At 45.0% G+C, this 23,440-nt stretch overlaps 1 long non-coding RNA gene across 1 annotated transcript; it reads right to left on the reverse strand.

Moving 5' to 3' along the window:
- Positions 1 to 1,445: 1,445 nt before the first annotated feature.
- On the reverse strand, positions 1,446 to 23,002 carry LOC126634994 (uncharacterized). Its single transcript, XR_007627477.1, has 2 exons — positions 22,684 to 23,002; positions 1,446 to 1,778 (listed from the first exon to the last, which is right to left on the reverse strand). It is a non-coding gene; the product is annotated as an uncharacterized LOC126634994 (long non-coding RNA).
- Between the last annotated feature and the right edge of the window lie 438 nt (positions 23,003 to 23,440).

A 23,440-nucleotide genomic window follows, 5' to 3' on the forward strand; every position in this document is an offset into this window, starting at 1 on the left:
TCAGACAGGACCGGCCCCGCGGCCTCGACAGGGGCTGGTTCCGCAGCTCTGGGAGGGGCTACCGCCAGTCCTGCCAGTGCCAGAGCTCCTGGCGCAGCCGGGGCAGAGGTCGCCCCGGCTCCTGCCGCTCCCGTGTCAGTTGGAACAGCCGGCGCCGACCCCGCAGGTCCCGGAGTACTAACAGGAGCTCCCAGGACTCCCGCTCCACCCAGAGCAGTCCCAGTTTGTCCCGCCGTTGCCCCCAGGGCCCCCGAAGCAACTGGACTCGGCACTGCAGATCCAGCCGTCCCTGCCGAGCTGGTAGGACCCGCCCCAGGGGTTACCCCCGTTCCTGATGGACCGACGCCCCCCGCACCTGCGGCCGGACCCAGGAAGGGTCCTGGGCTTGTTATTCTCATATCCGAGGGAATTAAGAGGTCCAGATCTTCATTTCCAGGGATTTCAAGATTAATTTCCTCCTTAGGATCATGTTTAGCACGATTTTTCTTTTTCTTTTTCTCCTCTAATGCCATTTCTGTGAGTTCTGCTTCTATTTTAACTTTGTCCTTTTTATATGCCTTTCTCAATTTCGGACAGGTTAAGAAAAGGTAGAATAATTCTGCATAATGCAATTCCGACCACATTTCCTCCTTATGAAGGATTGTCATAAGATGAAACACTGTATTTGCCTCAAAAGAGCCAAATTTCGGCCAGGCTATTCCTCTAATTTGTCCAGTATAGAGCCAGACATCCATAGAGAGTCTAACTACCTCCCACCTTTTTAAAGATGTTTCAGGGCCAGTTAAATCATCCCAATACCGTAAAACCAAAGTGAGAGGGGTTCCCTCTGGAATCTCTTCTTTAGCTTGTGTACATCCCATGTTAACAAACAACACACAAGGAAAACGACAGATCTAACCTAGAACTTACAGCTACTCACACACACACTGCAGACTTTGTATCTAATCCAGACACTACCAGGTTCAGGCAGAAACACAGAGCTAAAACCGGGGGAGGCGTCCCCCCCCTTCCGCGGCCACACCTGGTCAACACAAAACCCGAAATCCTCCTGCCTGCCCTAACTAAAACTTTCCGGGAAGTTCCACTGCCCACTCCGGCAAAAATCCCTTTGCCAACAGACTGGGAAAACACTGACTTTTTGGGCCCAAGTCCGTTTCCCTTCCCAGTCTCACCGTATTCCCTAGCCCTGGGGAAACTCCTTCCCGCAACTGCTAATTAAAATTCTCTAGGAGTTTTGTTCTTTATCTTATCTCCTCCGCGTGCGGAGAAGCTGGACTCCCCGAGATCAGAGCAGGAATTCTTCAAGATATGCCGGTCGAAGAAGAAATCCCTGCAAAATGGAATATCGATCCAGAGGAGTCACATGTCCCGAGTTCCCCGTACGGAGTCACCAAAACTGTTGCCTAAATGTCTGTGGGGAAAAAAAGACTCCAAGCCAAATTAGGTAGGAGATAAGGATACAAAGGCTTTAATGAGCCCCCAGGCTTTCTGGAATACCCCCAGCATGCGCTCCCGAAATACAGATGTCCACAGTTTTTATAATGATTTTTGCCCAATCCCCGTCCTGTCACCACCCAGGTTCTGCCCTCGCCACGCCTCTTGGAAATTGTGTCTGGGGGCGTTTTTGGACCCCCTCTTCTTCATCTTCATCTTCCTCAGAGCACGTAATGTCCTTGGAGGCCTTCCAGAATTCTAGGTTTGAAGGTTGTTGGGTCTACGGCTGTATCTTGTTCCGTAGGGTTAGGGTGTTCTTCTACAATTCTACCTTGAAAAAGAGACTAAACAGGTTGTGGAATTTAGGGAATTGATATGGGAATGGGTAACAGGGGTTTGAGCTGGTGTGTTAAGGGTAAAGGGATAATATGCTGCTACTCTAAAATCTACATTTACTACATAACTACTTCTAAGATCTACAAAAATTTAAAAAATCAAAACATCAAAACTCCAAGGTATCAATACATATGAGCAATGTGTTAGGGAAGACAGTTTGGATTAGTCCTGCCTCAAGCAAAGACAAACCCATCCATGGCATTGCTTTTGCTCAAGGACCTGGCTGCACTTGGTGGGTACTGCAGAGGCACAGGGAAACACAATGTGTACCTCAAGGGGATTTGATTTTTGGGTGAGAACAGTCTGCAATGTTGAATTGTATAATATTGGTTGCTGAATTACACTGCCACTGTATGTCATAACTCCCATGAACAATGAGGATGGACTGCTCCAGATACACCAGTAGTGAGCTCCTGATGCAGCTTGCAACCAGCTGACATCACCAGCCCTCCTGCCCTGGAAGACATCTAGGATGTATAGAGCCCACAGTCCTGGACTAAATGAACTCAAGAGACATCTTGGAGGGACAGCCATTGACTATGGAAATGATACCTGTCTGTCATAGGTTTACTTGTTCTAAAAAAGTGGGAAGTTTTTTTCTTTCCCCTACATCACTGTGAAAGAGGGATGTTTGAATGAGGGAGGGGGAGGGTGGTTTTTGGCTGGGACGATTGACACACACAAAAGAACTGGTCAACAGCCTTGCATCCAGGTTGATGGCCTTCAGAAGACTGGGGGGGGAGGTGATGAGTTTTGTTTCCTCTCCTCGGGAAACAGCAGTCGCTTCACTTTTGCCCTGACTCAGGGAGTGTTTATGTAAGAGGGTTTCTGAGGTTCATTTTGTTTTCAGCCAGGTCATCTGGCTGCTTCTGTCCCCGGTTCGCCTCCGTTCTCCTGAGTCCTGTTCTGCCCCCAGCCCAGACCTACTCGGACTTCATCAGAGAGGTTGAGCCGATCTGCATCCCGTGTTTAGCAGCAGCTTGTGCGCATCGAAGAAGGGGGAGGGAATCTGGGCCAGAGTCAGCCGCTGACAGTGTGAGTCTGTGGAAAGAACCCCTTTTTCCCCTTTTCCCCTTCCCCTTCTTGGGGGGGGGGGGGCGATCTCCATTTTGGTTTCTCCTGTGCATCGGGGGCCCCATGCAGCAACTGCCAGAGCCCAACAGCGCTCCCTGCCAATGACAATCAGTTCTCCAAAGATGGGCCAACATCTCCACAATCTCTTAACAACACATCACAAACTTTTAACACTTCTTCAGAGTGCCACACTTGGTTTTTGGTTGCAGAAGTGACACTGAAAACCTCTACATCCATCTGTCCAACTACATTAGGATGCATGTGAAAACAGGATTGAGCCAGCTGCTCAGGGTGATGTCACACTTTTGCTGCTTAAGCTGTCACACTGTAGTGTAAAGAATAAGCAATAGATCTAGATGCTCTGGTAATGCAACAGGCCTAGATTAAGAAAGTGTTCAAATTAGACAGGGATACACTCTAACATGCCCCACTATGAAAGAGCTCAGGGAGGAAGGCAGGCTTTATCCCATAGCTGTAATCAGAGGCACAAGGCACACATGCAGCAGAGTGACCATCACTAGCTTAGAGGGACAGTGAGTCAGGTATATAAGGAGAAACAGCTTGAGAAACAGGTACCATCTGAGTACTCTTGACCAGCTCATCTGGTTTTGATTGTTGTGTCTGTGAAAAGGTGTTTTCATTTTCTCCCTTGCTAACCCTAGTCACTCTGTGGATCTTTAATACCACAACTCTGTGGTTTCGATGTGTTTCTGATGTTTTAACTGGACCTGCTGAGGAAAGCTTCCTTTTCTAAGGAGGTGAATTTATGGTCCACTGGCAGATGCTCATTTGTTCAGGTCACCTTCTAAGCTGAAAACACTTCCCAGGAAGAATTACAGTAGCAAAAAGTACTTATAAAATAAAGATGCATTTTAGCCATACAGAGTAGTCATCTTTCCAGGTGGCAGAACAGTCACAGTCCAGAAGGATAAAGGGACAAACAATAGTAAAAGCAAGGTTTGCCCATGTTCAATCAGTCATGCTGAGCAAGCATCTTCAAAGTGCTTTCCTGTAACTGCAAAAAAGTGCACTTGGAACCCGTTGGGCAAGTTCAGGCAAGAACAGTCATGTTTTTGGTGCTACACTCTGTATCTTTCGTTGTTTGTAAAGAGTCAATGACCATCAGGCTCCTCTCATTCCTCTGTTCCCTTGCATGGTTTACACTGCTGAAGGCTGTAAGCTCTATGCTAGTTGAATTAACTGCCTGAAAATCAGGTGATTTGTGTCCATATAAGGATGATACTTCCTTTTCAACAGTGAGATTTTTTTTTCTCATGTTGTCCAAATGCAGCACTTTTTTTATCATGTTTACAAGGTGGCTGAAGATCCCCAATATCCCTAATAGGAGGTAGTGTGTGACCAAAGGTACAGTCTGTCCAGATGTTTTTTAAAACAACTAATGATAATCTCAAAATTCAAAAACATTATCCAGATAACCTAGGAGTCCAGGCTGGCTTTGATAGCACTCTTTGAAAGGCTAATCACAGATACATGGTGGTAGGAGTCACACAACTGGAGTACTGCAATGGATGGCTATAAACTCTTCAGAAGGGATAGACAAGGAAGGAGATGTGGTGGGGTATCCCTTTATGTTAGGGAGTATCTCAATTGTCTGGAGCCTAATGATGGTGACGTTAGGGTTGAGTGTTTATGGGTAAGAATCGAGGGGAAGGCCAACAAGGCAGAGATCATGGTGGGAGTTTGTTACAGACCACCCAACCAGGATGAAGAGGCAGATGAAATATTCTATAAGCAGCTGGGAGAAGTCTCATGACTGCTAGCCTTTGTTCTCATGGGGGACTTCAACTCCTCAGATGCCTGCTGGAAATAAAATACAGCTGAGAGGAAGCAGTCTAGGAGGTTCCTGGAGTGTGTGGAAGACAACTTCCTGACATAGTGGGTGAGTGAGCCAACTAGGGAAGGCGCCCTGCTGGACCTGTTGTTTCTGAACAGAGGACTCATGGGTGATGTGATGGTTGGAGGCCATCTTGGACACAGAGACCATGAAATGATAGAGTTTTTGATTCCCAGAGAAGTAAGGAGGGGAGCAGCAGAACTTCCACCTTGGATGCCCAGATGGCAGACTTTGGCATGTTTAGGAGCTTGAGAGAGTCCCTTGGGAGGCAATCCTGAAGGGCAAAGGAGTCCAGGAAGGCTGGACATTCTTCAAGAAGGAAATCTTAAAGGTAAGGGGATCCAAAACACGAGCTACTGGGGAAGAAGACTGGCCTGGCTGAACAGAGAGCTTTGGCATGAACCCAGGACAAAAAGGAGAGTGTATCCCCTTTGAAAGAAGGGGCAGACAAATCAGGAGGACTACATGGATGTTGTGAGATTATGCAGGGACAAAATTAGAAGGGCCAAATTCAAACTAGAATTTAATCTGGCTACTTCTGTAAAAGACAGTGAAAAATGTTTTGATAAATAATAATAATAATAATAATGGCCAGTCTTCGCGAGCGAAGATCCGGGGAAGGTCTTTACACCTTCCAGCCTGCGCATTGGATTTTTTAGGTGAGACACAGTGTGTGCGGAACTGAGCCCACCCTTTAATCCTAAGGTTCATCTGCCGGGGCCAAGCAAGCTTGGACGGTGGCAGCGAGGTCCTTAGGACGTAGGTGGGTTGCCTTTCAGGGCTAACGAGCCCCACCTGCCCGGGAGTGGCCCTGACCGGGAATCGAACCCAGGTCTCGGCGGTGATAGCGCAGTGCCTTTACCACTAGACCACCAGGGGCTCCTTTTGATAAATACAGCAGCAACAAAAGGAGGGCTAAGGGGAATCTCCATCCTTTATTTGATGCGTGGGGAAACATAGTGACAAAGGATGACAAAAAGGCAGAGCTACTTCATGCCTTCTTTGCCTCAGTTTTTAATATCAAGACCTGTTGTACTCAGGGTACTCAGCCCCCTGAGCTGGAACACAGAGATGGGCAGCAGAATGAATCCCCCATAATCCAAGGGGGAAATGGTCAGCAACCTGCTACATCACTTAGACATACACAAGTCTATGGCGTTGGATGGGATCCACTCGAGGGTACTGAGGGAGTTGGCAGAAGTGCTCATGAAGCCACTTGCAATCATTTATACACAGTCCTGGCTAACTGGGGAGGTCCCAGATGACTGGAGGTTGGCCAATGTGGCATCCATCTACAAAAAGGATTGGAAGGAGGCTCCAGAGAACTACAGGCCTGTCAGTCTGACCTCAGTGCCTGGGAAGGTTATGGAACAGATCATCTTGAGGGCCATCATGTGGCATTTACAGGACAACCAGGGGATCAGGCCCAGCCAGCATGGGTTTAGGAAAGGCAGGTCCCACTTGACCAACCTGATCTCCTTTTATGACAAGATTGGCCACTTAGTAGATGAGGGAAAGGTTGTGGATATGTCTACTTTCGTAAAACCTTTGATACTGTCTCCTGGAAAATCCGGCAGCTTATGGCTTAGACTAGTATAGTCTTCCCTGGGTAAAAAACTGTCTGGATGGCTGGGCCCGGAGAGTGGTGGGGAGTGGAGCTACATCCAGCTGGTTGGTCACGAGTGGTGTTCCCCAGGGCTCAGTATTGGGGCCAGTCCTGTTTACCATCATTATCAATGATCTGGACAGGGGCATTGAGTGCACCCTCAGTCAGTTCGCAGATGACACCAATTTGAATGGGAGTGTTGATCTGCTGGAGGGCAGGAAGACTCTGCAGAGGGATCTGAACAGGCTGGATCGATGGGCCAGGGCCAGTTATATGAGATTCAACAAGGCCAAATGCTGGGTCCTGCACTTGGGTCACAACCACCCCCTGCATTGCTACAGGCTAGGGGCAAAGTGGCTGCAAAGCAGTCCAGCAGAAAAAGGCCTGGGGGGATTTGTCAACCTGGGTGCTAAACATGAGCCAGCAGTGTGCCCAGGTGGCCAAGAAGGCCAATGGCATCTTGGCTTGTATCAGAAATAGTGTGGCCAGCAGGACTGAGGAAGTGATCATCACCCTGTACTCTGCACTGGTTAGTCTGTATCTTGAGTACTGTGTTCAGTTTTGGGCCCCTCACTTCAAGAAAGACATTGAGGTGCTGGAGTGTGTCCAAAAGAAGGGAAGGAACCTGCTGAAGGGTCTAGAGCACAAGTCTTATGAGGAGTGGCTGAAGGACCTGGGTTTTTTAGTCTGGAGAGAAAAGAAGGCTCAGGGGAGACCTTATTGCTCTCTACAACTACCTGAAAGGAGGTTGTAGCCTAGTGGGGGTCAACCTCTTCTCCCCTGCAACTAGAGAAAGGACAGGAGGACATAGCCTCAAATTGCACCAGGAGAGGTTCAGGTTGGACATCAGGAAGAATTTCTTCATGGAAAGGTTTGTCAAGCATTGGAACAGGCTTCTTAGGGAGGTGGTGGAGTCACCATCCCTGGACTTGTTCAAGAAACATGGTCTAGTTGACAAGGCGGTGATCACCTTTGACAGGTTGGACTCAATGATTTTGAGGGTCTTTTCCAAGCTAAATGATTCTGTGATTCCATGATTTTGTGTGTACCTTCAATATCCTCTCTCTTGAGCAAAAAGTATGCCTCTTGTCAACCACTGATACAGGCTCTTACAAATGGGGAGTAGGACATACAGTCTCTTAATTGATGGAACTCCTGGGTTAGTTTATTGGACAGTTTCTCCCTAACTGAGATGAGGGAGGAAGAGATACTTTCATATTCCTAAAGTTGGCAAACCACTTCATCCACTGTTGGTGGCACATCATCTTTCCAGAATAATCTTGCCAGTGGGTTGGCATGTGCTGTTGTTGCACTCTGTACAAATTTCCGCCACATGGGTTTCAGGCATTGGACTTCATCTGTATCTGTAGGTAACTGCACATTGTTTGGATCATAATAAATCATCTATTGCACGGCTAATTCCCTCAGATATTGGATACATTTCTCTACTGCAGTCCATTTACCTGGGCAACATGTAGCATTGTCCTTGTAGGGTTACCTTTCCCTCATGCTTGACTGGAGTCACCTTCAGAGACTAAGGATTTGTGTCATTTCTCCAATCACTTTGTAGATGCCTTCTTCCTTACAAAGTAATCCCAGCTGCCTGGCTCCCCTCTCCTCTAATTACTGGCTAGCATTAGAGAAGCTGGGTGGTAATGCGCTCACCTGGATGATGGCTGAAATCTTTTCGTATTTCCCACAGCTCACTCAAGGATAGGGATCAAGTGGTGGTTACCTCTTCTGTCTCTTCCTCCAGTTCCTCTGAAAGCCCTGCTTCACCCTCCTTATCCTCCTTGTCTTCCTTTACTAAATGAGATGACTTTCACATGCATCAGCTCTGTCTCTCCAACATTCCCCCCATCAGTAGGATGAGAGTGGGCAAGATCCTGGGAGGGGACACAACCAGGCCAGCTGACCCAAACAAACCAAAGGGATATTCCAGATTGTCCCAGTAGTGAAAAAGAAAAAATGGATAAGGCAAGCTACAGGTCCATATCATCAATTAGAAAGGGGGGGAGGAGGAGGAGGAGGAGGAGGAGAAGGAGAAGAAGAAGAAGGAGAAGGAGGAGGAGGAGAAGGAGAAGAAGAAGAAGAAGGAGGAGGAGGAGAAGAAGAAGAAGAAGAAGGAGGAGGAGAAGAAGAAGAAGAAGGAGGAGGAGAAGAAGAAGAAGAAGAAGAAGAAGGAGGAGGAGGAGGAGAAGAAGGAGGAGGAGGAGGAGAAGAAGAAGGAGGAGGAGGAGAAGAAGAAGAAGGAGGAGGAGAAGGAGGAGGAGGAGGAGGAGAAGGAGGAGGAGGAGAAGGAGGAGGAGGAGAAGGAGGAGGAGGAGAAGGAGAATCAGAAGGAGAATCAGGAGTATCACAGTTTGGCGTCTCGGGGTCAGCAGTCAGACCAACGGGGTTCACAGCTGAGCTGCAGTTTCTCTCATTGTGCCCGGTGGAGTATTGGCTGAGCTCAGGGGTCAGATCACACAGAGACAGCAGCTGTGGGTACTAAAGCTGATCTAAGTTTATTTTACAAAATGGATGGTTTTTATAGGCAGATAAGGAAGGTTCTAGAAAAAGGGGATAGGTATGTATAAACTTGGACAGAGCATTGGTTAGGATTTGGGATTGATATACATAAAAGGGGGGATACATGCATCTTTAGAAAACTACTAAGTACTTAATTGGAAAAACTAACTGTCTCTGACTGGACATTGGCCAATCAGAGAAACCTACTCTCCCCCATGAGAGAGAGCTCACAATCTAACAGACAGTCTGTTTATCTTTACGCAGTCTGGCTCATATTACCAGAAGTTATTTCTTTCCACCTTCTGAAATCCTCATCCTCATTCAGGCTGTCTCCAACAGAGGAGGGACCGATCAAGAAGCTGGTCCTTAAACAAAGAAATTGAAAGCAACGAGACAAATCAAACAGGAAACCCAAGTTACCCAGTCCCTGATCTCATCAGAACTTTGAGAATTGTGAAAAGATTACAGCCGCCAGCCAGGCGAGTGGATATCTGCCTGGCTGCTTCAATGCTGGGATAATGGGGCTGATAGTCAGCAACTAGAAGGTCATGAAGCCCAACAGCTGGGATCCCCCGCTGGAGATCAGGAAACTGAAAGTGGAAAAGAAGAAGAAATTTTCAGTCTCTGGAGATGGCTCCTCTCAAGTGTGAGGGCAAGATATCCATGTAAGGACAGATCTTATGAACTTCCCAGGAAAGTGGACCACTGCAGATGAAGGTATCCAGTACTTGAGAGAATTAGCAGTGCTGGAAGATATCAATAGTGATCTGAAAAGTGATGACATCCTAAAAGATCCAGAGGATGTCCCTTGCACAATGGCCACGTGGAGGAAGGTGGTTCACAGTGCTCCTGCATCATATTCCAACAGCTTGATAGCAATATATTACCCACAAATGAATACATCAACTGTAGAGATGGTGTCCTCCTGGCCCCAAAACGTAGAAGAAACTCTGGGTACTTCCACATCCCCTTGGGACAGCACTTCAGCTCTTAGAGGCAGCTGAAGAGATTGGTCCTCTTCTGCCCTGGTCAGAGGGAAAGGAAGCCCCAGGCACCGGCCACGTGGCAAACTCTGGTTCTTTCTGCATTACCGGGGGAAAGACATGAGGAAGTGGGATTGTGAACCCACCTCTAAGCTGGAAGCCCAGGTACGTGAACTGAGAGGGAAGAGAATTGTTAAGAAGGGGTCACCCAAGAAGACTGTCAGTGTACTTGCTGCAAAAACACAAGAATGCAATCAGCCATCCCCCAGACATAAAAGAACTGAAATCACCTTCTTTGATCCTGGTGAGGGGACTTTTGGTCTGGCAATGCAAAGGTTAGAGAGTGAATGCTCTGACCAGGAACAGGAATAGAGGGTCCCTGCCTTCAGCCAGGAGGAGGAAAGGGATGACCGCGCTTACTGGACTGTGTGGATTCAATGGCCTGGCACACTGGATTTACAGAGGTATAGAGCTTTGGTAGATACTGGTGCACAGAGAACACTGATGTGAAATAGGAGGTCAGGTCCAAAAGAGTTATCTAAGAAATTTGGGCCTACTAACAAGCTACTAACATCCAAAAATGATCTGTGCTTGTTCTGTTCTACTTACTGGACCAAAACTTAAGAGAATGATAAAAGAACATGTAATAGGCCTAGAGGTAATAAATTAAGATGCAGTAGGATAAGGTAGACATTTGAATAGAAGAAACAGGCTGGGAGCCAAGGCTTTCTCCAAGCTTCAGTGAGTGGGTTGAGAACAATGGAAAAGAAGAAGGGTCAAACTGAGGAAGATGAGTTTAAGCCCCCAGACTCATGGGAGGAAGGACGGAACTACCCCCAAAATTGAGGGCCAAGAGAAGTACCGCCCTAAGTCCCACCTGTGCTCCACCTATACTCTACCTGTTATTAATATGCATAGATAGATGTTGTAATCACTTGAATATGCATTTAATCATGTAGGAAAATTGTATAAAAGTGCTGATTTTGTGTGAAGCCTTTGAGCAAGTTTTTCCAGCAATAGCTGGCTTGCTCCCAGTGCTGCTAATAAATAAATACCTTTGCTGCTCAAAAGATCAAAGTCTCTGGGCAATTCATTATACCGAATTTTTCGGATTCAGATGCCATCAAGGAACAGGAGTGTAGAACCCATCTGGATCTCTGGAGTGACAGGGGGAGTTGTCTGAGAGGCTGAGGTGAGTTTAACAGGGGACAAGTGGGAAAAACACCCCATTGTGACTGGCCCAGAGGCCCCTTGTATCCTTGGCATCGACTACCTCAGGAGAGGGTACTTCAAAGATCCAAAGGGGTATCGATGGGCTTTTGGTGTAGCTACTGTGAACACAGAGAAGATCAAACAATTATCTACCCTACCTGGCCTCTCAGAAGATCCCTAGATCATGGGATTGCTGCAAGTTGAAGACCAGCAAGTGCTACTTGCTACCAGAACAGTGCACCGGCAGCAATATTGCACCAATCGAGACTCTGCAATTCCCATCCATAAGCTAATTTGTCAACTGGAGAGCCAAGGAGTGATCAGCAGAACCCTCTCACCCTTTAACAGCCCCATATGACCAGTGTGAAAGTCTAATGGAGAAGGGAGGTGAAACAAAGATTTAAAAAAATCATCTAAGAGAAGTGCTGGAATCTTGCTCTGAGAAAAAGCCTGGTACCTTGCCCTGAGGAATGCAGTGTTTATATTTTTAAGAATTAACTAAGATGGAGTTTGGTACCATGTTTTGACAAAGATGCCCTGGTTATGTTGAAATATAATAGAGACAGCTTGTTCTCTTTTGCTGACCATACTAAAGTAAGAGATAGAAGAGATGTCCTTTAAGCAACCTAGCAATAAGATAGGCATTTGAGGTGGGGGCAAAAGGTAAGGAAATTTTGCAAGTTCCAAACATGTAGTCAGTGAAACGAAGAAAGTTGAAAAGGCCACCAGAGGATGAGGAGCAAGATGACCCCTAATGAGGCTGAAGAAGCCATAACGACCACCAGATCTCTCCCCAAAAGATGATTCCAGAAGACTCCGCCTCAAGCTCCACTCTAACTCCGCCTATTATGAATATGATAATTACATGTCAAAATCTAATGAATATGTATATCAGAATGTTGCAACCCCTCACGAAAATTGTATAAATTACCTGTCTTTTCACTGAGAATTTCAGAGATAGTTTGTCCAACCCGAGTTGGCTAGCTTCCCAATGTTGCTCAAAATAAATACCTTTGCTGCTTAAAGACTAAAATTGTCTCTGAGCAGTTTATCAGTGCTGGTTTTTGGCATCAGAGGCTGACAGTGGACTATCGTGACCTGAATGAAGTCATGCCACCTCTGAGTGCTGCTGTGCCAGACACACTGGAACTTCAATATGAGTTGGAGTCAAAGGCAGTCAAGTGGTGCCACAATTGATATTGCTAATGTGGTTTTCTCAATCCCTCTGGCAACAGAGTGCAGGTCACAGTTTGCTTTCACCTGGAGGGGTGTCCAGTATACCTGGAATAGACTGTCCCAGGGGTGGAAGCACAGCCCAATCATCTGTCATGGACTGATCCAGACTGCACTGGAACAGGGGGGAGCTCCAGAACACCTGCAATATATTGATGATATCATTGTGTGGGGCAAGACAGCAGAAGTTTTTGAGAAAAGAAGGGAAATAATCCAAATTCTTCTCAAAGCTGGTCTTGCCACAAAACACAGCAAGGTAAAGGGACCTGCACGGGAGATCCAGTTCTTGGGAATAAAATGGCAGGATGGACACTGTCATGTGCCCATGGATGGGGTAAACAAAATAGCAACTATGTCTCCATCAGCTAACAGGAAGGAAACACAAGCTTTCCTAGGTGTTGTGGGACTCTGGAGAATGCACATTCCAGGTTATATTCAGCTTATGAGTCTCCTCTATCAAGTGACCAAGAAAAAGAACCATTTTGAATGGGGCCTTGAGCAACAACAGGCCTTTGAGCAGATCAAACAGGAGATAGCCTGTGCAGTAGCTCTTGGACCTGTTCAGACAGGACCAGCCATGCAAAATATACTCTACCCTGAAGCTGAGGATCATAGTCTCACCTGGATCCTCTGGCAGAAAACACCAGAAGAAACCCAAGGTTGACCATTAGGGTTTTGAAACTGGGGGGATCGAGGATCAGAAGCCCACTACACACCAACTGAAAAGGAGATATTAGCAACCTATGAGGGGGTTTGAGCCGTCTCAGAAATTGTTCATACAGAAGCATGTCTCTATAGAAACAGCTAAACAAGACAACACCAGCCACCTGGATGATAGAAGAAGAAAATATTAAAGCAAAAATATTGTGGTTTTGAGCGAGCCAGAGCTAAGATTAGTGTGCGTGTGAAAAGAATCACAAGGTCAAGCAGGAAAGCCGCTTGAAGCATGATTGTTCTTTGTGGCTGAAGGCAGCCACAGGAGTGTCTGTGTGGAATGTGTGCAGATAAGTAACACCTGGCCTGGCTTGATAGCTCAGACTCCATATAAATGGAGTAATAAAGTTGCAAGAGAGTTCTGCCTGGACAAAGTCTGTCTCCCATGGATTCATTCACCGTAAAGGGTGCTGAGTGAGGGACCTTCACAGCATGGTCCAGCAGTTTTTCTGCTGATGATTTAATAGTCCAGACCATTCAACACCCATAGTTAACTATTTCATGTACTAACTCATCTCAAGTAATATTAGGATCCTTTTGGCTCCATCTGCATCTATGAGTAGTAAATCTATAATTTTGCAGACTGTCTTGGAGATCTCCAACATACATTTTTAAGCTGTCAGGGAGCCCACAAATGAGAGGGGTTTACTGTGCCAGGTCAACAAGGGCTTGCATTGGGGAGTTCATTGTAAGATCTCTATCATATATTGTTTGCATGCATGCTGTTTTCTGTACTGATGCAGATAACTCAGAAAAACTATTAGTTTCAATTACCAATGGGTCTCTTCTCTCTTGCAGATCTATTCCTCCTGCCCAGTATACTTCCCTTGTAGTTAAAGAGTAATTATCATCTCCCGGTGTGGTTAGAAACACACCTGAGCCCCAGTAACTCCTCACTTCATCCTCAACAACACACGGTCCCCTCTGGTAGGGGAAATTCACCACACATATTCAACTTCAGATTCACCTGCTCACTTGGAATACTTGTCCTGCAACTTCATTAACTCAGCTGGCATCCAGGGAACTGTACATGTTGTGATATGGACTTCCTCATTACTGCCTAATATCATCTCTGTTTTAACTAATGTCCACAATGAAATCACCTGTGAACTGTAACCAGCGACCCTCACACATTGTCATAGGTTTGAAAAGAGATGTTGGAATTTTCTTTTTCTTCCCTAGGGTTCCGTTCCCCCCTCATCTGTTTCTTCCGGAATGGAGGGAGTCGGGGAGGGGGCGGAGGTGAAGCGGAGCCGCACGTGTGGGGCAGCGCAGGAGCAGGGAGAGGGGGAGGTCTCACGGGGAAGCTTGTGGCCGCAGGGACAGCTGGGGGAGTCCTTTATTTGGGCTTTTGGGTTTGGTCCGGGACCGGACAGAGCGGGAGCCCGGTTTTTGGCCATCTTTTTCTCTTTTCCTGAGAGGAAGTTTTTTTCCCCACGGGACACCTCACAGAGGATGACTGAGAGAGACTGACCCATCTCAGAGCGAGGTATTCTACTTTCAAGACTGCCTGGGGGAAAAAAAGGGACAACTACCTGAAAGGAGGTTGTAGCCAGGTGGGGGTTGGTCTCTTCTCCCAGGCAACTATCAGTAAGACAAGAGGGCATGGTCTCAGGCTCTACCAGGGGAGGTTTAGTTTAGATGTTAGGAAGAAATTCTTTACAGAGTGGGTAATCAGGCATTGCAATGGCCTGCCCAGGGAGGTGGTGGATTCTTCGTGCCTGGAGGTATTTAAGAAGAGACTGGATGTGGCACTTAGTGCCATAGTCTAGTAACTGTGGTGGTAGTGGATCAAGGGTTGGACTTGATGATCTCAGAGGTCCTTTCCAACCCATCTGATTCTATGATTCTATGATTCTTCATTGCTGACTGTGAGCACAGCTGTGAGCAGCTTTTGAACTGCCAGAACAGTCCTGCCTTCCCCCCTCCTCCTCTCCCCCCTTCCCTTCCCCCTTACTCCCCCCCATCCTCCGGGTTGCCGTGGGTTTCTCTCCACCCCCACCCCACCTGGGGATTTGGGACTTTGTTATGTTTCTTCTGAAAGGTTTTGATTGCACCATTTGTTGTTTATTCAGATTTTGTTAATAAAAAGCTGTTTCTTTTCCACACTTCCACCTGAAGTCTCTTAATTTCTAAGTTGTAATCTTGTTAAACTAAAGAAACATTCATCATCATCACTATAGTCACTGTCACTCTGTGTGTTTCTGCTCCAAGCTTCGAGGTCAGGGAAAGATATGGTTTTACGAAGCTGCCGAAGTTGAGTCTTTTTCCCTAACAACAGTTCTTTTTCATGCTTTGCTGCCATGTGTAAAGTTTTTAGGTGGTTCATCTCGGCTCTCAGGGATTTATTTTCAGAAGCAAGTTTACCAACCCAAGTTTCCAATTTCTCTCCCAAGTTTTTCTCAAAGGCTAATGATGACTTCAATACCTCATTTTCAAAACAGTATACTCAACATCAGAAATTTGTGCAGGGGCAGATGAATTCTTAGCTTCTTGTTGTGGACAGGACAAACAAACTCCTAAAACTTCACAAATTGCACCTTGGTCTTTCCCTGCTTTACATTTCTGTTCAGCTTAACAATGCTCAATGCATTCCAGCACCTACTGTTCATCCTCCCAAAACTTTTGAGCCCATTCTTTCCCTGCTTGGGAGGGTGCACATTTATATTTTTGCAGCATATTATCCATGACAACCCTACTCGCTGCACCAATTTAATGTCATGTGAAAGGTGGAAGTTTAGATTTTTGCTCATCAGTCCCCCAGGAAAGTTGAATCCCTGGTGTCCGACAGACTGTCAGCATCTCGTAATGAGGCCCTTCACCAACAGATTCACAAGGTTGGAGGGTACCTCAACCACCCTTGTTAGGGGGAACTCATGACTTGCGGAAACAAACCCCAAAACTCACAAAGAGTATTGAAGCAGGTATGTTTATTCACAGTGCCGGGTGTATAGGGGATATCTCCGCCCAAGTATGCACACCCATTGCCTTTGTCCAGCTCCTTTTATGCGATATATTGTTACATATGCATTAGTTGTATTACATATACATTAGTTGTGTTACATATGCATTAATTGTGTCAGCAAATTACAGAAAAGTAGGAGGGGAAATTATTAACATATACCACTCCTATAACTCTGCCTTGGAATGTCCCTTGGGGGTCTTCTTTTGGAGGTCTTTGGAGGTCTTTTGGATGAAGTAAGAAGTCTTCCTCAGCTTGAACTTTTTACCTTTGCTAAGAACTGCTGATTTGGCACTGTCCCATTAACTCAAAACTGGTGTCATCTCCAGGACCCTCTCTTTATCAACCTTCAAGGTCCCTTCTTTTGAACTTCAATCCCTTATTGAAACTCCAAGGTTTTCTGTTCCCGTTAAAGTCTTCATTATAAAATTAACTATATCCTGTCTGTAAGTTAGCATAAGCAAGCAGGGCCCTATCCTAATTCTATTTAAAAATTAGCTAGTAAGCAACTAAGGCTACAATCTTGTGTTATTGCTTTATATTTTGATCACCCTTTATCAATCCCCCCTTTTCTATATTCTAAGTAAATTCCTTTACTGTTTTCTATAAAATTTCTTCATGTCTGAGGACTCTTGCAAAATAGTTCCCCGATTACACTTCTTGTCTTAATTGATGTCTTTTCCATTCTAATTAACTATCACTACTACTTTTTGAACACCATATGGAACATTTAAGGAAAACACAGATCAAAATTCCTAAGATTATTACAGTAAGGGTTACAACAAATAGTTGCTTCAGCCAACCAAGGTCAGGTAATCAGGAAGTCAATTTTCTCCACAAATCAGAAAAGCTCTGTGTAGAAAAAGATCTGTGTATCATCTAAGGTTCTTTCATGTAAGAGTTTAGCTTTGTCCATAATTACTTGTAGATCCTTTTCTATTCGTCAGTCTTGTGCCACATATGCCATCTGTATTGACAAAGTTCATAGAAAAGAGGACCTGTGTTGTAATAGCCAATTTTCCAGTGGCAGCTATTATTGTTCACTAATACCAAAAATTTCTCTTCCTGTAGTATCTGCAGATCAAACCTTGGTCCCAAGGGGTGGTTAGTTTCAGTGTTCTTTTCACAAAATCCATTATCGGGGTTTCCTTTTACTGCCCAGAACGCAGGCCAAGTGCTGTTGTCCTTGTTCCAGTTATTGGCAGCTATTCCATACAATGGTAGTTTAATTTCTCCTCTGGGTAAGGCAGTACATTTCTAGCAATCTGTAACATTTGCAGCTTTCACTAAAGTTTCTAAATTTCTTACATATGTGTTCTCAGTCCAGGTTCTTGTCTCTGTTATTGTATACAGCAACAGAGTCAGTGAAACGAGAGCAAGGCCTAAAGAATTAACTGAAATATCTTGCTCAGCTGAGAGAAGCCCCTCCATACTTGCTCTGCCTAAATTGCTAAAGAAAAATTGGTTCTGTTCCGTTCCTTGGACCTAATCTTAAGAAGAATGCTAGAAACATTATACAGTGGGTCTGTAGGCCATAAATTAAGACAAGGTAAAACAAGGTAGAGATTTGAATAGGAGAAATAGACCTAAAGCCAAGGCTTTCTCCAAGCTTCAGTGACTGGGGCAAAAACAATAGAAAGATGGAGAGATCATATCGAGAAAGACTACGGAAGACCCAGCCCCACAGGATGAAGGACTGGATGTACCACCAAGAATGGGGGCCAAGAAAGGTCTCTGCCCAGACTCCGCCCAGACTCCGCCTATTATCAATATGTATTAGATGTTGCAATCATATGAATATGTATGTTAAGATGTTGTAATCATAGAAGTTAGACTGTATAAATTACCCTGTTTTGCACCGATACCTTCGAGCAAGAGCTTTGTGGTGCGAACCACACTTGCTCCTGACGTCGACAAATAAATACCTTTGCTGCTCAAAAGACCCAAAGGCTTCTGAGCAGTTATTTTACCAGATTTCTCGGATTCATCAGAAGTTTCTGAATGTCTTTAGTCCCCATCTGCTGGTCTACACCTTTATTTAATTTTCAAATTCCCTGCTGGCTGCACCGTCCACACAGGTCTCAGGGCCTTCTTGACTCTGGTGTAATGTATCCAAGGAGGTTGCTCTTTAACATTGATTGCAGTGTAAGTAGTCAGCATCACTTGGTATGGACCTCTCCACCTTGGTTCCAGGGGTTCACTTGTAAAAGATCTTACATACACATAATCTCCAGGTACAATATTATGAATTGGCCCATCAAGGCTGTGAGCTCATGTCCCAAGGACTAGCTTTTCAACATTTCTAAGATGCTTCTGCAAATGTACAATATAATTTGTTAATGTTTCAGTTCTTACTTTACCTGACACTCCTTCCTGTAGCATATAGGGTCTTCTGAAAACTGTTTTAAAAGGACTCAACCCCTCTTTGCTTCTGGGTTTCGTTCTTACTCATAAAAGTGCCAAGGGCAGTGACTTAGGCCATGGTAATCCCGCTTCTTGTCCCAATTTTATGATCTGGGTTTTGATAAGGTGATTCATCTTTTCTACTTGTCCACTAGCTTGTGGTCTATAGGGATCTATAGACCAATCTATTCCCAGAAGTCTACTTACTCCTTGGACCATCTCGACCATAAAATGTGATCCCCGATCCGAGGACATGGTTGCTGGGACACCAAATCTGGGGATTATTTCTTGTAACAGTGCCTTTACCACTTCCCTGGCTTGATTAGTTCGGCAAGGGTATGCCTCGGGCCAACCTGAAAAAGTGTCAGTGAGAACGAGCAAATATCTATACCCCCCCTTTTCTGGGCAGTTCCAAAAAATCGATTTGCCATTGTTGTCCCAGATAATTACCTTTCCCTATTTGCCCAAGTTGAATTCTGCTATGGGTTCCCGGGTTATTCTGCAGGCAAATTTCACACTGTTGGTTCACCTGCCTCACAGTGGTATAGAGATTTCATGCTATTATATTCTGGTTTAGATATTTGTATAGAGCTTCTGCTCCCCAATGTGTTTTCTTGTGTTCCACCATGATAAGGGCCCATAAAATAGAAGAGGGTATTAATAACTTACCCTGCGGTGTCTTGGCCCATTTATTTTCCTCTATTTTTCCTCCTAAATCCTGGATTAACTTTCGGTCTTCTTTAGAGTATCTAGGATTTATATTAGACTGCTGAATTTGAATCTTACCGTCAGGGATCAAAGACTGGATTTTGCTTCCTTCTGCTTTGGTTGCCCTTTTTGCCTCTTGATCAACCATGGCATTTCCTCTTTCATGGTCAACAACGCCCTTTTGGTGAGTTTTGCAATGCATAATAGCAACTTTTTCTGGCAACTGGACTGCTTGTAATAGTTCAAGGATTTCATCTACATATTTAATGGACTTTCCTTGCCCAGATAATAGTCCTCTTTCTTTCCAAATTGCTCTGTGAGCATGAAAGACTCCGAATGCATATTTTGAGTCCGTCCAGATATTTATCCTCTTTCCTTTTGCTAACTGCAGTGCTCCGGTTAGCACTATAATTTCTGCTTTTTGGACTGAGGTATTGACAGGGAGGGCTCTTGCCTCTATTACCTCATTTACAGTGGTTACTACATATCCAGCCTTATGTACACCTTTCTGGACTAAACTGCTTTCTTCTGTGAACCAGGAGTCCTCAGCGCTGAGGTGAAAGCCAATGACCTCCTTTTACTTCTAATACTGATAATACTGTATCAGAGACCATGACTGTAATTTTCTGGCCCAGTGTGAACTTCCATGCTTCTTGTATATTGATTATCACAGCTGTTACTGCCCTTAGGCAGGATTTTCCCATTCAAAAGCGAATAGTGGTTGACTTTCAGGGCTCAAAGGCAGGCAGAAGAAAGCATCCTTCAGATCCAGGACAGTAAATCATTCTAGTTCTGGTGTCAATTTAGTCAGCAGTATATATGGATTCGCCACTACAGGGTGCAAGTCTTCAGTTATCTTATTAATTGCTCTAAGATCTTGCACTATCCTATACTTCCCATCAGGTTTCTTTACTGGCAAGATGGGAGTATTATATTTTGATTCACATTCTTTTAATAACTTTTACTTTGATTGGCAATGCTATTTTTGCTCTCCCTGGAGTTTCTGAAGCCCATATTCCAGGGAATACCTGATTCGCTACCTCTTCAGGTATACTGCCTGAATTTTGGGTCTCTATTAGGGCAAGACTTAAAATTTCAATTAATTGCCTCTTTTATCTTGAATTTTATTTTGCCCTGTTCAAATTTAATCTCAACTCCCAATTGCTCCAGTAAGTCTCTTCCTAGTAAAGAGACTGGTGAGTTTGGCATGTATAAGAATTTGTGGATCACAAATTTTTTTTCAAAAATTGAGCCTTTTCTGTTTGACCCGTGGCTCCCCTTACTGACACAAAACTTACATCAGTGGGTACCAAAGCCTGGTTTAATACAGAAAATGTAGCTTCTGTATCTATTAAAAATTCTACTTCCTGCTTTTGTTCCCCTAGCCTTAGATTCCCCAGGTCTTTATCAATCCTGGTCTATATGTGCTTGTATTGGGGAAGATGCACTCCCTCTTCAATGCCTTTCGAGGCAATCACTTTCACAGACTCCAGTAGTCAAAGAGCGCAAAATGCTGTTAAACTGCTGGGACAGAACATTTACAAATATGACAGAAGAGAAGAAAAACAAATACAATAGTCATGGTACTGTCTAGTGTTCTGACAGTATTATTCAAATTGCAGTCCAATTTTTGTATATGCACCACTGTGATGGTTTTGATCTAGGCCTTCTTGGTAACCAGTTTGTAACTAAGGAAGTGGCCAAATACCCAGTATTCCATACAATTTTTACGTAAATCAGAGTATAAATAAGTTGGAGATTAAAGACCTCTCTCTCTTCTCTTCCAACGAAGGTCGGGAACTGTAGGTCCTTGCGTTGATCTCGCTTATCTAAAGCTGAGGCCTGCAGTGACCTCTGGCCTGCCACGTGGGGGGTTCGGAGAGTGCTGGCTGTGTCTGCCAATCCTACTTTTTCTAAGGGAAGTAGTGAAATCTGTTTTGTTAATTACTAATATAGTTCTTGAGTTTGATCAAGTATACCTGTTCGGTGTCCCTTTTGTTACCTTTTGTCCCTTTTTTTCCCCTTTCCCTATCCCTTCGGGGAGTGGATCCCCTTTTACTGTGTATATAGTATCTTAACTGTATATAACTGTAATTTACGTAAATATATATATATTTTTATATAAGTAGCTTGACTTTGGGTTCTTTAATTTTTTATAGTTTTTTTTTTTTTGTATATGCACCACCTTTGGAGATCATAGGCTGATTTTACCAAAGTTCTCAACCGTGACATATAGGAAACGTGTCCCAGGGATGCTGGGTGAGGCATTCTGGGATTGGTAGTTTCCAATGCTGTACTCTGACACACATGGGCAGAGTGAGCCCACTGTGATTGGTCAGGAGAGTCACGTGTTGCCTGAGGATATATAAGATGGCTGTTTTCTTCTAATAAAATATTTGGTTGTTGGAAATCCTAATTGCCAGGTTGTGTCTTATTTATTATATTACATTAATAAGCCATAAATGGCACCCAAATGCGGGGCATCTCCCTGTATTAGGGAACAATTTAAAATACCTTGAAACAAGGAAACTCGGTAGTGTTCAAACGAGATTGTATCAGTTCTCAGAACGCTTTTACCAAAAAAAAGCAAGACATCTTTAAAAGCGTCGGGACTTGAGTGCAAAACGCGGCTGAAGGACGCAAAAATGAAACCGAGCTGGAAAAAATTGACAGTGCACATACCAGGAGAAAGAAGACAAGGAAGCAGCGGCAAGAAGTCAAACTGCTGACGCAGAGGCAGTAAAAAAGCTGCAAAACTGAAACTAAAAGCCGACAAACCACAAATGAAAGCCAGCAGTGACAGAAAGCACGCGGAAGCAAAGCGGCAAGAAAAAGGTAAAAAAAACATGGGAAATTCGGTCTCCCCAGAGATAGAAAGAGATACAGAGGCTCCATATCTCTTGTTAACACCGTATTCCATAGAGATCACGCGAGCAGAACTAACAGACCTTCTGCAATGGATAAAATCCAAAGCAACCCATCTGTCACTCATAGAAGCCTTAAATATAAACACTTGGGACAGGATTGGAGATTTCATAAAAGACAAAGCTAGAGCAGGTGACATACAAGTAATTGCCTTCCTACCTGGACCCAGATTATGGACGCCTTGTACACTGCACAGAGACGACAAACCCCCCCAGGAAATACCAACACACATTTCCCTGTATCCCCCAACCAGGTTGCCATCCACAACCATTCACCAGAACTCAGAAACACACACGAGGATGCAGGGGCTCCATGCGCGTCCCAGGCAGATTCAAACTCAGGAGGGGAACAGTGCAGGCAGGATCGGGGGGTACACGATATAAGTAATGGTTAAGGTCCCGGTTTTGGTGCACACGTGAGTAGCAGGGAAAGGACAGGAACATCAGTTCGTGAATCCAACACCCAGAGGTGAAACATAGATTTCTGCTGTGACATGTTGGGGGAGGAACCCAGTAAACTTACCCCCTCATACCGCTAACGACTCACGACCGCGTGCTTTGGCACAGACGCAGCCATATTGCACACGAAACAGACCGGAACCTGAGCCATCTCTTCCAGTCATGCAGCCATATCATCCCAACCATGGGCACGGGGAGGGGAGACCTACCTTCCTGGAAAGGCGGTTATCTTCTGCCATGCAGCCGTGGGGAGCCGAATACATCAGGGCCGTGGGTGGCAAGGCATCAGAAGATGATGAGGAGGGACCGGAGATGGCTCTTCCGGGTGAGGACGAGGGGGCAAGCGCAGGGAGGTTTGTTGACCAGTGGAGTAAATGCTGCGAGGAAGCAATAAGGAGGCAGACTAGCAGGTTATTAAAGCATGCCCAGTTATCTATTGGCCGTGCCAGAACCCTCAGTTCCAATTAGTTAAAGAAACTGGTGTTTCCTCGACTCACACATTTTCATATTTGGAAACTCTGAGTTCCACCTATGTATTTACCCCAAATGACTGGAAAACACTGTTGAAAATGGTTTTAACAACCACTCAATACAGTGTTTGGTTAACAGACTATTGGGAGAGCTGTGCAGCATATGTAAATGACCCAGGTAGCTCACAAACAGACATGACATGTAATCATTTGGCAGGAGAAGTGGAGCAAACTCATAAGTAAGCTACCCTGGAGAGATATATGAAGTAATTGCAAAATTGACTTAGAGGGTGATGAGAAAGCTTCCGAGCATGGACAGAGACAGAAACCTGTCATTTACAAAGGTCCTGCAGGGATCAATACAACCTTTTCCCCAGTTTCTCGATCGGCTGCAAGCAGCTTTAAACAGGCAAATAGAGCATGAAGAAGCTAGAGAGATGCTTTTTTGGCAGTTGACATGAAAACTCAAACCTGGATTGTAAGTGGGCTCTGCAAG

Source organism: Myiozetetes cayanensis, unplaced genomic scaffold (genome assembly GCF_022539395.1).
Source record: "Myiozetetes cayanensis isolate MyiCay16 unplaced genomic scaffold, myiCay2020 scf103, whole genome shotgun sequence".
Taxonomy (NCBI): domain Eukaryota; kingdom Metazoa; phylum Chordata; class Aves; order Passeriformes; family Tyrannidae; genus Myiozetetes; species Myiozetetes cayanensis.